Below are 16,452 nucleotides of genomic sequence, written 5' to 3' on the forward strand. Positions count from 1 at the left end.
GTGTGTGTGTGTTCACATGCATATACAGCATGTTTGTGGATATCAGTTCTCCAGAGACAGAACTCAGGTTTTCAGGCTTCACTGGCTTGACCTTTATACCACCCACCAAACCAGCCTTTGGTGACATTTTAACTTCTGGCCAATAGTAAACCTAACCCTGGACCCCTTTTGCAAAGAAACAGTGAGAATCTTTTTCTCTGGCCCAGCCTTAGCAGCTGGCAGTCTGCCCCTCATGGAGTCGTCCACAGTGGTTCTTAGGAAGTCACTGGGAAATCCAGGTGGCAAACTGGTTTTTGTCCAGTGTCAGTCCTTGGGTCTCCCTGTATCTTCTGGAGTATCCCCAGTCTGATGAGAACAGACACTTGTCAACCTCCACCTGATAGGACACTGTCCAAGGATAAAGAGAGACCAAAGAACATCAGCTGGCCTCCCCTGCCATCATTTCTATCTACACAGAGAACAAAGAACACCATCGACATTCTGCATCTAGGGAAACTGAGGCTTGGGGTAGATGGTGACTCATCTGTTGTCACTTTGCTGGTGAGTGTCAGCAATGACTTAGCCTCAGTGATGTTGGCTTGAACTGGGACACTGATTTTCAACTGATGACGTAAGACCAGAACCACCGAACACACTGAAGACACAGGGCACAGGAAGCTTGGTGATTGTACTGGCTGGTTTTATGTCAACTTGACACAAGCTAGTATCATCAGAGAGGAAGGAGCCTCAGCTGAGGATGTTTCCATGAAATCTAGCTGTAAGGCATTTTCTCAGTTGGTGATCAATGTGGGTAAGCACAGCCCATAGTGGGTGGTGCCATCCCTGGGCTGGTGGTCCTGGGTTCTATAAGAAAGCAGGCTGAACAAGCCAGGGGAAGCAAGCCAGTAAGAAACTGCCCTCCATGGCCTATGCAGCAGCTCCTGCCTCCAGATTCCTGCCCTGTGAGTTCCTGTTCTGATTTCCTCCAATGATGGACTGTGACCTGGAAGTGTAAGCCAAATAAACTCTTTCCTCCCCAGATTGCCTTTTTTTTTTTTTTTTTGGTGTTTCATTGAAGCATTAGAAGCCCTAAGTAAGACAGTGGGGTGGCATAAGTGTGCAGATAGGCTGTGACACAGTATGCCCAGACATGGGGGAGCATGGTGGCTTAGCATGCATTTAAGCCAGATGTTAGTACTGAGCTATAGTGGAGTAAAAGTGTCTAGGCAGGAGGTGACCCAGCTAGGCAGTAGCTCCAAATTAAGAGGTGACTACAGTTTAGATTAGAGGTGGCCCCAAGAAATAGCCAAAGAGTGTGGGAAGGGTGTGAAGAAGACAGAAAGAACTGTACTGCAATGCTTTATAGACCATGAAGGGCCAGGTCTCAATGCAAGGTAGGGAGTGAGACCAGCCTTCCTTTGTGCCTTTCTGCCTCCTTTCCCGCACTGAGTTCTGTGAATCCACTGAAAAGTGATATTCTGTCAAGCATGCTGTGTATAGCTGTAGATCCAGCTTAAGAAGGTTGAAGTAGGAGGATTCCTGCAAGTTCAAGGCCAGCTTGGGCTACATTTTGAGACCTAGTTTCAAAACCAAAAGCAGAAATGGAAGTCACACACCCTCAGCGAATTTCAGAACATCACTTGATTCTGAAATAGAGTCATTCAGATGAACAAGTTAAAACCAACTATTCCCAGGTCAGGGTGGGTCCTGGTCCCATAGGACATGGACAGAGACACAGGGAGAACATTATATGATAACAGCCAAACCAGGTTTGGCTTCTTGCTTCTTCCTGTCTTTCCTTCTTCCTCTCTATGCATACAGATCCAAGCTAAAGAACATTCATCATTTACTTATTGGGTACCCACCACACATCAGGCAACACTGAAAATACTTATCAGCACCAACACCTACCTCATATAACCATTATCATCATCATTAACTCATCAACATTGTCATCATAACCAACAGCATCAGTACCATCACTATGATTAACATCACTACCATTACCATAATCATCATTACCATTACCACCAGCACTACCACCTCCATCATCATCATCACCATTATCACCATCACCATTTCTGTCAAACATTTGCTGAATTAGAATAGATTAGATGTCACATGTCACGTGCGGGGTCCCCCTTTTCCTTGAAGTTCATTGGCTACCAGTCCATGAGGACAAAGGGTCAAAAGCAGTGACAGAGAGCTTCGTACAACCTGTGAATATGGTGGAAATACCCTTCCAGGAGACAGCTTCAATGAGGCAGGTCAACTTTATTCAAAAATATAGAGGTTGTATAGGAGTGGGGATGGCAGGTGAGGAATCACCTAATTTTCATTAAATGGCATGCTCCTATCATATAGGTGGATTAGTAGCAGCATGGTCCTATCAAAATAGATAGAGCATGGCACCTAATTACCATATGGGCAGCGGGAAGAGCTAGTGTCAAGAGTCACACTAGAGATAAGTCAGGCATCCGGGCCTAGAGACATTCTCCAAATAAGGTCAGGTAGAAAACAGGAAGCCATCCACCAGTGAGAAGGAGTCCCCCATGTTGCCAAACTCAGAGAGAAAAAGATTCCAGACCATGGTAGACTGCAACCTCTAACCAGAAAGGCATCCCAATAATCATATACCACATTGTCTTGTTTTCATCTTTCATAAAACCCCCTACAATGGGTATCTTAGCTGTGGTTTTTACTGCTTTAATAAAGCACCATGACCAAAAGCAACTCTGGGGCCGGAGGAGGGTTTATCTGACTTACACTTCCACATCACTGTTCATCATCAAAGGAAGTCAGGACAGGAACTCAAGTATGGCAAGAACCTGGAGGCAGGAGCTGATACAGAGGCCATGTAGGGGTATTAGTTACTGGCTTGCTCCCTATGGGTTGATCAGCCTGGTTTCATGAAGAGCACAGGATGATTAGCCCAGGGTGGAACTACCCATAATGGGCTGGGCCCTCCCACATCAACCACTAATTTAAAAAATGTTCAACAGGCCAGGTTCACTCGGGAGGCAGAGGCAGGAATATCTCTGTGAGTCTGAGGCCAGCCTGGTCTACAGAGAAAGTTCCAGGACAGCTTCCAAAGCCATAGAGAAACCCTGTCTGTAAAAAAGAAAATATGTTCAACAGGCTTGCCTCCAGCTCAGTCTTATTGAGACATTGCTCAAATTGAGGCTCCCTCCTCTCAGACCAAACTGAGTAGGGTTGGCAAAAATGTTGGCCAGCACTGGCCAAAGGCTTCCTGCTGAAACTTGGGGACAATATGCCAGGCTGAGTGACTGGAATTGGGGCTTGTTTTAGCTCTCTCTAGAGAGGACATGTGTAAAAATCTTCCAGCCACTATGTGCCAGCCACTGATGAGAATAGCAGTTAAGGAGTTATGAGTTATTAGTGTAAATTGTAATAACAAAATGAAGATTATTGTTGTAACTATCAGAGGTGCCATCAATGAATGCTAATTGCAATAATTAGTTCTGATATATCGGGGGATGAGGGAATGGCTCAGAGTGGTACATCAGGAAGGTGTGTGGTTGCTGAGTGTTCTAGTTCCCTTTCTGTTGCTGTGACTAACACTCTGACCAAATGTAACTTGGTGTGGGGAAGGGTTTATTTGGCTTACACTTCCAGGTCATAGTCCACGGCTATGGGAAATTGGGGCAGGAACTCATGCAGAAGCCACAGAGGAGCACTACTTAGTGGCCTACTCACTCAGCTAGCATTCCTAAACAGGCCCATTTGCCTAGGGATGGTGCTGCCTAAGGTGTACTGGGCCCTCCCATGTCCATCATCAGTCAGCCAATCTTCCACAGACAGTTCTTCAACTGAGGTTCCCTCTTCCCAGGTGATACTAAATTGTGTTAAGCTGACAACTGAAAACTAACCAGATTAAGAACCAGATTAAGACACTAAAAGGAAATGGGGAGTTGGAGTTTAAAATACCTGCCCAAGTCCAGGTCAGAAAAAAATTATAAAACACTGCCTTCCCAGGAATATGTTCCTGAGGCAGCTACTGGTAGATCAGCAAATCCTAAAGCTACAAAATGTTCTGGGCCTTAGGTAAACATGAGATAGACAAGCTGCTGCTGGCACAACATGATTGTCCAATTATGTTCAATACCTTGATTAAATAAACGAACAGCGGGAACTCCGGAGCACAGTTCAGGATGACACAGTAAATACCTTGGCAATGTAACCACTTACTATTGGGCAGCACCATGACTGCCCATAGCATACACTGCTGGGCTTCCTTATGACCAGAAATGCAATTGTTGACACATCCATCATGCCTCATGTTACAACAGCATGACAACAAACTACAATGTCACTAGCTGATTGGATTTTCTAGGCTCCAGGGTAACCTTAGGCACTTTCACAGCATCAGCAATCCACAATTGCCTGCGGCATGGTTATTATTCCTTGGGTGCCTCTTGGCTCAGGTAGGAATTCAACCTTGGACTAAGTAAACCTGCTAAAGATCAGCAGGCTGTGTGAGATGGAGGTTCATCATGACCTTTCTAATCTGGACTGTGCACTAGGAAAGAAAGATTCAGGTGGTGAAAGGCAAATTCAGGTAGCTCCTTACCTGAAAGATATGGCCACAGCTCAGAGTGATGAGACCCAACAAGAGTCCAGGAGTAATGTTTGAACAAGTGCAGTGCTTGATTGCTAAGTGATTAGCCCACTTCCCTATGAGCCTCCCTGAAACCACTAATTACTTTGGGCTTTAGGATCAGCCCCAAATCAAACACTTTCTTTTGCAAGTTTTAATTGGTCATGGTGTTTGTTGTGTCAATAGAATAATAGCTAAAACAGCTAAGACAGGCAGACAGATAGACACACAATAAATCAATAAAAACATAATAAATACATTTAAAAAACAATAAGGGTTGAAGTATTGGAGGAAGACACCTAACACACATGCACACACATACAGGGGGAGGCATGGATGTGGGGGACTCTTATAGATGGAATTATATGTTTTTTGTTTGGTTTGTTAGTTTTTGCTTTTGAGACAGGATTTCTGCCTTAGCAGTCCTAGAACTTGATCTGTAGACCAGGCTGACATTGAACTCACAGATCCGCCTGCCTCTGCCTCCCAAGTGCTGGGATTAAATGTGTGTGCCACCACCACCCAGCTGGAATTGTATCCTTTAAGATGAACATGAGACCTGGAGGGCTATCCCCAGGGGAAATTCAGACAAGAAAAGGCAAACACTGAGGAAGACACAGGTCTGTTGGATTCATCATATGTCGTCCCAGAAGTTGAGGGAAAGGTGGTATTTATAGGACTGGGTGATAACTGGTTTTTATACCAAAGGAAAACACACAGATAAGAATGAGCACCCCTGAAGCAGGCCTGCTTATAGCGCTCAAAAAAAAAAAAAAAAAAAAAACCCACCAGGGAACAAAGAGACTCAAATCTCCCCCTAGGAAAACAGGCTCGCCCACACAAGCATCCATCACTGTGGTCCTCTTGCTTCACACAGATGAGCTCTGTGCTGGTAAGATCATTTAAAGAAAGCTATACTTCCTGGCTGTGGTGGTACACACCGTTAGTCTCAGCACTCAGGAGGCAGAGGCAGGTGAATCTCTGTGAGCTCAAGGCCAGCCTAGCCTACACAGGGAGTTTCAGGCCAACAAGGACTACATAGAGACACCCATCTTAACAAGGAAGCAAAGAAGCTGTGCTTTTTCCAAATCTAAAGTGACTTTTTTGTTTCTTGAGTATTTGGGTTTTGTTGCTGACCTCAGAACCATGTGCATGTTAGAAAAACTTTACCATTGAACATCTCTAGCCTCTTTACTACTTATTTGGTGACAGTGTCTTTGCTAAGTCACCCAGACTAACCATACATTCACTCTGTAGCTCAGGCTGGTCTTGAACCTGTGATCCTCCTGCCTCAAACTCCTGAGTAGCTGGGGTTTCAGACTTGTACCGCAAGACCTGGCTTTGAGGCGTTATTGTATTGGAACATTTAATGAAGGAAACTCAGGGGTAAGGGAGGGGACAGTGGTGGACAGGGAAGGAGTAAAGATGGCTGACACAGTACTGCATGTAAACAGACAGGTGGGGTATGGGAGGTGAAGGGGCCTCCTCACTATGGGTGTTGAGATGTGCAGCAGACATGTGGAATCTTCAGTGGCCTGCCCTCTGGCCCTCAGGTGAACCTCTGCCCTCTGCTCTCTGCCCTCTGCCCTCTGCCCTTCACTCTCTGCCCTGTGGGAGGAGCAGCCCCCTTTCTTGCTTCACCAGCAGCTGGGCTGTTTTCTTCCCTGTGAGATCAACCCAGGAACATGGCAGAGGACGTGGGACAAAAGGGTGCAGACCTGAGTCTGGGACTCAAATCTAAGCTCTAAGCTGTCCTGAAAGCCTATGCATGCTCTGTACCTGTGTGGGCTGCACTGTCCTCGTGATGCAGATGACAGAGATGGCTGACAACAGTGGCTGTGTGACAGAGATGCAGGAAGGGGTCAGAGAACTGTTTGCTCCTTCTCTGCTTGAAGTGGTGTCTGTCCCCAAAGAAGAACCAGGCCACCTTTGCTGTGAATGTCACCCCCAGTTCACCCACCTTTGGGGGGATTTCAACACTTACAAGAAGAAAAGGGACAGTAGAGCCAAGTGGTCCTTCCTCCCCACCCCAGTTCCTGCACGTGGCAATGTTCTCCCTAAACCCTTACCATATCTGAGCATCGGGTTCCCCTTGCGGTTGTTTAGTTTGAGGTTTTCAAATAGCCATATTATATAGCCCAGGCTGGCTTTAAACTTGTCTTCCTTGTGTCTTGGCTTCCTGAGCACCGTTTATGGCTGCATACCAACATGTCTAGCTGTTGGGTCTGTCTTGTGTGACTGTGCACACATAGGTATGTGTTCAGGCTCATCTGATGAGCTATCAAAATCCAGCTCTTTGCCATCCCAGATCCAGAGCCTGGGTTCCTTGCTGGGTGTTTGCCCTAGGTAGCCTCTGGGCCTCTCACCACCAATAGGTCCTCAGTGTAGGTTTAGAGGACATTCTGTATAGCAGGATCAAACCATGGGATGCACACCTATCACCTGTGCCAAATGACATAGCCCAGGAGAGCCACCATGTTCCTGCAGTATGTCATCAAGGGGCGGGGCATAACCAGGGTATTGCCCAGATCTGTCTACCATCATCTTGTGTGTTCTTCTGCCATACCAGGTTCTCATGTGTGTGCTCCTGAGTCTCTGTCTCAAGACCCGTGTCTCACAGGGGAAAACACTGTGACAACTGCAGAGACAGGCTCTGTGTGTCCTCTCAGTGAGGACAGTCCCCAGGGAGACAGCAGATTTCTGCTGGGTCAAGCAACTACATGGAAGACACAGTGTGTGTGTGTGTGTGTGTGTGTGTGTGTGTGTGTGTGTGTGTGTGTGTGTGTCAGGGGGTAGGGGATGAGGGGTGGGGGGTGGGAGTGGTGTCAAACTGCAGCTCACTGGACCTGAGCTGTAAGAGGTGTGTGGGTTCGTTTCTGTCAACTTGACACAAGCTACAGTCACCAGGGAAGAAGAAACCTCCATGAAGGGATTGCTTCGATCAGATTGGCCTGTGGGCATGTCTGTAGGGACATTTTCTGAGTGATGATTGATGAGGCAGGCCAGCCTTCCATGGGCAGTGCACTGGCAGGTGGTCCTGGATGGTTTAAGAAAGCAGGTTGAACAAGCCGAGGGGAGCAAGCCGGTGAGCACTCCTCCATTCAGCACTGCTCCATAGTCTCTGCATCATTTCCTGCCCCCAGGTTTCTCCCTTGAGTCCCTACCTTGGCTTGCCTTAGTGATGGGCTATAACCTGGAAGCCAAATCAACCCTTTCCTCCCTAGGCTGCTTTTGATCATGGTGTTTATTTCAGCAGCAGAGACCAAACTAGAACATTGAGGAGTCCTGGGCTCTGGAGCCTCCCTGAGTTGAGGGCTCCAAACATTTGCAGGACGGGACTGGAGGTGCCAGGGCAACTGGACTGGGGTGATGCGATAAGCCCAGGAAGAGCACAGCAGCTGCTGCTGGGTGGTCAATTTGCAGCCATGCTGTCCCCTCAGTGGCTGCCTCCAGAAACACATGTCTGCCAGCAGGGTGCAAACATTGAATATATCCTGGGTCACAGCCCCGCTGGCCCTGTTCAACATTCCACTGGAGGCAAAGCCCATCATCACCTGCAGCCTTCAGCTCTGCTCCTGAAAGAGCAACAGCCATGAGCACTGTTCCCAGCCAGCTCATTCAGAGCAGGGTCAGCACTAAGTGTGGCAGTGACCTGAAGGCTCCCTGTTCCTTTGGTCAGAGACAGCTGAGGGGCTTGGAAGTGTGTGTGTGTGTGTGTGTGTGTGTGTGTGTGTGTGTGTGTGTGTGTGTTATGAGGTGTGCATGTGGTGTGTGCATGATGTATGTGTGTGTCTGTGCTGGGGGCTCTGGGACACAATCCTCCAGTTCAGGAATTCCAGGACTCTGCCTTTTGGCCTGTGGCCCAGGTATAACAGCAGGTTCCTCAGCCCACCTTACCACCCCACTCGTAAAAGCATTTTTAAATACCACACTTTGTGCTCTAAAGATACTGACATATTTAAGCAGAAGCCATGAATCACAGTAGAGTTCTATAAATAGAGCCTTGTTGTTGACAGACCAGACCTACACCCCAATTTCACTGCCAGATCCTGCTCCAGCACCTGTTGCCTTCTGCACTGATCTCTCATCTACTTGGTATACCTGGACTCCTGTCTCCAAAGGCTTGGATGAGCAGTGGCCAAAAAGGAGCCACAAACATCATAGCTCACACCAGAATGTACATTGTGAAGTCCAGGTTAAATGAGAGACCGTGCCTACAAAATAAAGAAAGTAAGAAAGAATACTAGAGGAAGACAAAAAATGGAGAACAGTCAGAAAAGATACCTGAAGATGACCTTTGGCCTGTATGTGCATGCATACACAAACCTCCAGGTGTGTCTGCTTAATACAAGATAGTCATGCTTCCTGTGTTCCTGCTTTACCTTATGTCTTCATAGGCTGGATTTGTCCACCCTAGGAGTTCCATGTCAACAGACCATGGAACCACCTGGCTTCCAGGCAACATGATTTGTGGGACATCTGTCTATATCCTGAGTATATTTAGACCTTTGCTTAGTTGCTTCAAGACATGGCTGCTTGGACCTAAGATTCTAGACACTTGTGGCTCTGTGACTTAAAGAAATAAGTGTGTAAGCACCTACACACTGTTCTCACTGCTAACAGGGGACCTCTGTCTGGAGGGATCCCAGATCTTCAAAACCCAGTGCACCCACTGAACTCAACCCTGCAGAGGACTAGTGTACCCGAACAATGTAGTCACTACTGTAGGGATACTTTTCCTGGACAGTCATCTCTGTTCACCCCAGTAGAGGATACAATGACACAGCAAAGAGACAATTCTGTCCAAGCCCAGCATGGTGAAGAAAGGACTTTATTTACACAAGCATTAGTGAGGATGTTTTTACAGGAGCCTAGGTGACATGCGCAGCTACAGTGCCCCAAGACTTATCTCAGTGTGGGACTCACAAAGCCACATCCCTGGAGCTCTCTGCCCAGCATGCAGGCAGCTACACCACTGGAGACAGTCCTTGCCAGCCACTTCTTTCCTATTTCAGGGAGGAGCCTGACATGCTCAGTGAGCTTCCTCAGTCATGTACATTTCTTTTGTTTCAGAAACCCTCCTCTCCCCTCAGGAGGAGCTGTTTTAACCAAGAGGGACAGCCGAGGGATAATCTTCTACCAGCAGATGGATACCAAAGCCAGATGAGTTTCTGTAGGCTATGAGAAGGTAGTAATTTCTTGCTTCCCATTTATTTGACAAGACCCCAGACATAGACAGGTCAGGAAAGTGTCATGGCTAGAGTCACTGGAGAAGAGGAAGCCTTGATTGAGAGAATGTATCCACAATATAAGACTGTAGGCAAACCTGCAGGGTATTTTCTTAAGTAGTGATTGATGGGGGAGGGCCCAGTCCATTGTGGATGGTACCATCCCTGGGCTTGGTGGTCCTAGGTTCTATAAGAAAGCAGGGTGAACAAGCCATGTGGAGCAAGCCAGTAAGCAACATTCCTCCATGACCTCTGCATCAGTTTCTGCTGCCAGGTTCCTGTCCTGTTTGAGTTCCTGTCCTGACTTCCTCCATGCCAAAGAGTAAGCCAAATAAATTCTTTCTTCCCCACTTTGCTTTGGTCATAGTGTTTCATCAGAGCAATAGTAACCATAAACTATGACAGAAAGTCAGCTGATGCTGTCCAGTTAACTGATAAACAAAATTTATCACCTTGAAATTCAACAGCCTGGCTGCCATGGGTCTCCCCTACATCAACAAGGAAAGGAAGTATAGTGAATTTCAAGTAGCATGATGTAGCCTACCTACTAACTGACCTGTCATTGAGGTGATAACAGGGTTTGTCATCCTAGCCTAGAGGAACTGGTTAGGCTTCTGCCATGGAAACCCATACTGGTGTAACCTACTTGTTGGCAGGTATTATATAGCAATTTCCTCCTAGATAACACTGTCCATCTTGGAGGGAAATTTCTTAAGATACAGAATATTTTAAGGGAAGGTGAACCGTTCCATCCTCCTTGAGCTCAGGAAATAACTCAAAAGCTTCAGGAATTCCTTAAAACTGATCAGATTCACTAGGTCCCTCCCTCCCCAAGCTTACAATAGCAGTAAGGACTGCTGAGAGGACTCAGACAGCTGAGATTCCTTGTAGAGGCTCAGACCAATTCCAGGTACTCCACAACCTGTTGAGCCTCCTAGTGGTTGTACTGTGTGCTCCAGGTTTCCATCTTTGGTGAGACATCACCATGCTGAGGTGGGCTTTGGCACAGTTAAATGCCTTTGAGTCATTTCTGTTCCTGTAAGTAGCCCCTAAAAAACTCACTGATTCACCAAGTGGAACTTTAGTGAGTAGACACTTGTTCATGTCTCCCAGGAATAGTGTCACACAACAGTGGGCAAGCAAGCACAGTCCCAAGCCACATCACTTCCAAGGGAAGCCTTGTCTCCCACCATAGACAACAACTGCTGCTTCATTTTGTTCACAGGCTGCATCACCCTGGCCAATGTTTCTCTTTCTTGGAAAGTTTGGTAGGTGGGCGATGACATTTTCAGCTGCTATTTTCATGCATCATTCTTAGTCACTGTGGGCAGCTGGAAGCCAGCAGAAAGTCCTCCTATCATCCAGGGCTGGCTCCTCCCCACTCTTCTACCTTCAGGAGAAAGTGACAGGCCCCAGTGCAGAGCCCTACTAAGACAGAACCATGACATCTTCCAGATGAAAGAAAGATAAACGTAGGCTTTGGGACTGGAGCTGAATCCTGAGTGAAACCTGGCCCTTTTGAAGAGCTGATATCATCTAGAACATCTGATATATAGAAGATCTGATATCATCTATGTCTCTGAATTACCTAGAATATTCTTAAGATTAGAAATAGCAAGAATGAGGTCTTATTCAAAATAGATCCTCAGAGACCATGTCCTAAGGTCTGTGTCACAACTAATAAGGGCCCCTCAGGCCCTAATCCATACATCTAGACATGATTTGGTAACCCTGAATTTCTCACATATAGCAGATTAAAAGCAATAAATCTCAGGGCTGGAGAGATGTATCAATGGTTAAGAGTGTTTCCTGCTCTTCCAGGGGACCTGAATTCAGTTCCCAACAACCACACTGGGCAATTCATAACCACCTGTAACTCTGTCTCTGAGGGAACTGATGGCCATTTCTGAACCCCAAGGGCAACTGCACTGATATGTTCATGTCCATACATAGACATGCATACATGGATACAGGAATAAAAATAATAAAAATAAATATTTAAAAGCAACAAATTCTAACATTTTCATTTGCATGCCTGCTGTATTAATTATTTAAGAAATTTCACGGTGGAGTGCTGATGAACCCAGAGGTCTTTGGTCTTGAGAATCTTCCATTTGGCTAGCTGGCCACCAAAACAGAATTCACATGGTGGTTTTCTACTTCACTTGGCACTGAGCAAACCAAACATTTCCACAAACACTGTTTTCATTTCAGGAACTGTTGCAGTTACTGTCCTATTGCTGCAATTTAAAAAAAAAAAAGACAGAAAGAGAAAAAGAAAGAAAGAAAGAAAGGACAGTACCATCAAAATGACTTATAAAGGAAAGCATTTACTTAAGCTTATGATTTCAGAGGGTCAGAGTCCCTGATGGAGGAGCAATTTCACGGTGGTGGCAGGAACAGCTGAGAGCTCTCATCTTGATTCATAAACACAAGGCAGAGAGAGCACACTGGGAATGACCTCATCCACAAGGCACACCTCCTAGTCCTTCCCAAACAGTCTCACCAACTGGGGATCAAATAATCAGATACATGGGTATATAGGAACACTGGATATGTCAGTGGTTCTCAACCTGTGGGTCACCACCTCTTTGTGGGCCATGTATCAGATATCCTGCATATCAGAGATTTACATTATGATTCATAACAGTAGCAAAATTACAGTTATGAAATAGCAATGAAATAATTTTATAGTTGGAGGTCACCATGACATGAGAAACTGTGTTAAAGGGTCACTGATGGGAGATGTCATTCTGTAAATATGTTTCTCATACTGGTTAATGAATAAAGCACTGCTGGCCAATAGAAAAGTAGGATAGGCAGGACTAGGAGACAATGAGGAAAGAGGAAGTAGTAAGGAGGAGTCAAGATGGAGAGTCTGGAGAGAGCAGGGTGCCAGCCAGCTCTCCCGTAAGACCACATGGAAATACATAGATTAACAGAAATGGGTTAATAATTAAGACAGAGCTAGCCAATAAGAAACAAGTAACTGGCCAACTGCATTATATCAAATATAGAGTCTCTGTTATTTGGGGCTGGTGCGGCAGCGGGACAAGACCAGCAGAGGGGGGAAAAACCTTACTCCTTACATATGGCGCCCACATGACTAATAAGAACTTCCACTTAAAATTTAACAAAAGCTTAAAAAGGGGTTTTAGAAACAAAAGAACAGAGACAAGCAAGGTTTCTTGGTAGCAGCATTTTTCTGGGTTGGACTCTGCTTTGCGAGAGACAAGCAGATATTTGTGCAGCTCCTTTAAGGGTCGTTTCCTGACTCAGCATAAGTGGCAAAAAAACTGCACGGCTTTTAAGAAGCACTGCAAACAATTTATTGGTGTGTATGAGAGCTGGCAATGGCAGTGACCCCATCCCAAAGCTGGCAACATGCTGCTGGATGGCAGCTCAGACCAAGGCAATGAGCACAGCTCTCAGTGCTGGTGGTAAAATAGCCGCCGCCATCTTGGATAAACCGCAGCTAACACTGCTATGACTTTCATTTTAGCAATGTTGTGGTTTACCAGATAAAAGACTCGTGAACAGAAAAAGATAAAGATTTACAGTAAAGACAGATTCACATTTTTAAAAAAAAGTGATAAAGGTTTACAGTGTGTTCTGAAATATATGTAGGCTTGGGAGAGAAAAGGAATAAAATGGTTTTAAAAATACAGCGAGGAGTTGGGTGTGGTGGCACATGCCTTTAATCCCAGCACTCGGGAGACATAGGCAAGCAGATCTCTTCTGATTTCAAAGTAAACCTGGTATGCAGAGTGAATTCCAAGAAGGATAAAAGTTATATAGAGAAACTCTGTCTCAAAAAAAATAAATAAATACGTAAAAGTAAAAGCTACACAGTAATAAAAAAGCCAGGATGGAGAGAATCTGGATACTGTACAGTGTTATATTGTCTTTGTATCTTTGACTGCTGAGGAAATAACAACAACTATTAAAACAAATGCTACTGGATTAATTCAATTTATATATTTTAAAAATGCTTTGACTCAAAAATTTAAGTCTAAGGACGAGTTACTGGGGAAAAGGATTTCTATTTTTGTTTCCACAGAAAATAAAAAACTATGGATTTCTAAATGACTAATGTGGTTTGAGCAAGCCAGACCCCCTGAAACAGCATTTCTGGTGATCCAACATTCAAAACAGCATGAACAAGGCAGCCTTGCAGACTACAGCCAGGATTTCTGTGTCTTCTTAGGATCCCCATGACAGCGCCCCCTACCAGCAGGAAGCAGTTTGGAAAGAATGACGCCCAAATTCCCAAATATTGTTTATAAATGTTTGTTTTCATTTAAGTGGGCTTGGTTATAAATGGTTACTGACCACAACCAATCTCTTTTTAAAGGTAAAAAGGGGATTATGGTATAGATATGATTACTTTGTTTTGGAATGGATTTTCATTTATTGATACAATTTAAGGTCAATTTTGTGATATGTATATTTCGCCTTTTGTTTAGGTATTATGTTTATATAGCTCATTTAAAAATGTAATGTATAATTTACTTCAGATTTTAGATAGTTACTTACAATAGTCAAAACTTATAGCTAGGTGAGTTAGGATTTCTAGATATGTAGAGATGTATTTGAAATGAATAGGCATTCTTCACCTTTCAAAGACCTACATAATATGGCATTTAAAAAGGCTTAGGGTTTTTCTTGACAATGATGCATAATTGCTCCTGGCAACACACCTGCGTCAAAAATGAAGATGGACATCGAAGAAATGTGTTATGAAGTTTACTTCCAATATGGGAAGACTAGCCATTTGGACAAGATAAATGCTCTTGTCTGGACTGTTTGACTTTATGCTGTATAAACTGGACATCCAGGACCCACAGAAAAGTGACTGCTGATTCAAGATGGACATTGCTACAGAGTTCCTGCTTCATGGAAGAGTCGGCCAGACAGTCTGCAGGACACAGAGAAAAATGACTGACAAACTGCCAATTCAAGAAGATAATTTAAAGTTTCCTGCTTTGCTGAGGAATCTGCCAGACACACTAAGACCTATAAACTGAAGATGGAACTTTACAGAAGAACTTCAGGTAACTGACCAAGGGAGTTGTTTCTGTCATTTCTAGAGTTTATATATTATCCTTCTGTGGTCTTTGATGGAGTTGAAGACAGATAGTTATGATTATAGTTGTCCTTAGTTAGGATTAAAAATAAGTTACATATAGGACTTTAGACTCACAAAGATAGGATAGATGATGAAATATTTTCTTTAAATCTTGCAAATGTTAATGAACTAAATATAATTAACTGTGGTTCTTATTTGATAGCTGTTTTGTTATATATTTTGCTATGTTAAGGTTAAAACCCTTCTTTTTATTTAGACAGAAAAGAGGAGATGATGGGAGATGTCATTCTATAAATATGTTTCTCATACTGGTTAATGAATTAAGCACTATTGGCCAATAGAAAAGCAAGATAGGCAGGACTAGTAGACGAGGAGGAAAGAGGAAGTAGAAAGGAGGAGTCAAGATGGAGAGAGCAGGGTGCCAGCCAGCTCTCCCGTAAGACCACATGGAAATACATAGATTAACAGAAATGGGCTAATAATTAAGATGGAGCTAGCTGATAAGAAACTAGTACCTGGCCAACAGCATTATATCAAATACAGAGTCTCTGTGTTATTTGGGGCTGGTGCGGTGGCGGGACAAGACCAGCTGCGGGACAAGACCTTGCAGGTCACAGCATTAGGAAGGTTGAGAACCACTGAGATAGGCTGTGAAGAATGGACCAAAGGGACACTGGGGAGGAGTATGGAGTAGGAGGACACCATGGGGACAGGAAGATGGGCCATAGAGACACTATAGGAGGAAGGAGTTTTCATAAGAAACAAGGCCTAACCAGCTGGCAGGTGGAATAGGTTTTGAGCAGGCAACTAAGTGTGGTGTGCTCGCTCTCCTGAGAAGCAACAGGAAGCAACCTGGAGTTGGTCCACCAAGCATGCAGTGGAAAAGGTGTCTGTGGAGAGGGTGGCAGAGCTGTGGGTCCCTGGGGATTTTCTTACTTTAGTCATAAATCTGATTATATGCCCTCTGGACTTCTTCCGTTGTTGCCAATGTCCCTCCCCTGTGTAGCGTCCTCTCCTTCCCATATATCTTAAACTCGTGACATTGTTTTACTTAGTTCCAGCTGGCTGGATGTGACTGGCACACACCTTTAATCCCAGCACTTGGGAGACAGAGGCAACCAGATCTCTTGAGTTCCAGGCAAGCTGATCTAAATAGAGAGTTCCAGGGCAGCCAGGACTCCATACTGAAACCCTGTGTCAACAAAACAAAACAAAACCAAACAACAATAACAAAACACCATTGTAGCTGGAGGTTCTTTCCAGTCTGGCCCCACAGCTGCTTCAACCCCAAATAAACACATGGATGTTATAATAATTATAAACTGTTGGCTGATGGCTAGGGCTTCTTACTGGCTAGCTCTCTCTCAATTATTAACCCACAACTATTAATCTACATATTTCCACATGGCTTTGTCTTACCAGAGAACACCTCTCACACCCTATCTTCCTGGTCTCTACATGGCATCCCTTCCTCTCTCCTCTCTCCCCAGCATTCTCCTAGTCTCCTAGCCCCACCTATCTTCTGCCTCTACTGGCCA

Source organism: Phodopus roborovskii, unplaced genomic scaffold (assembly GCF_943737965.1).
Source record: "Phodopus roborovskii unplaced genomic scaffold, PHOROB, whole genome shotgun sequence".
Lineage (NCBI taxonomy): Eukaryota > Metazoa > Chordata > Mammalia > Rodentia > Cricetidae > Phodopus > Phodopus roborovskii.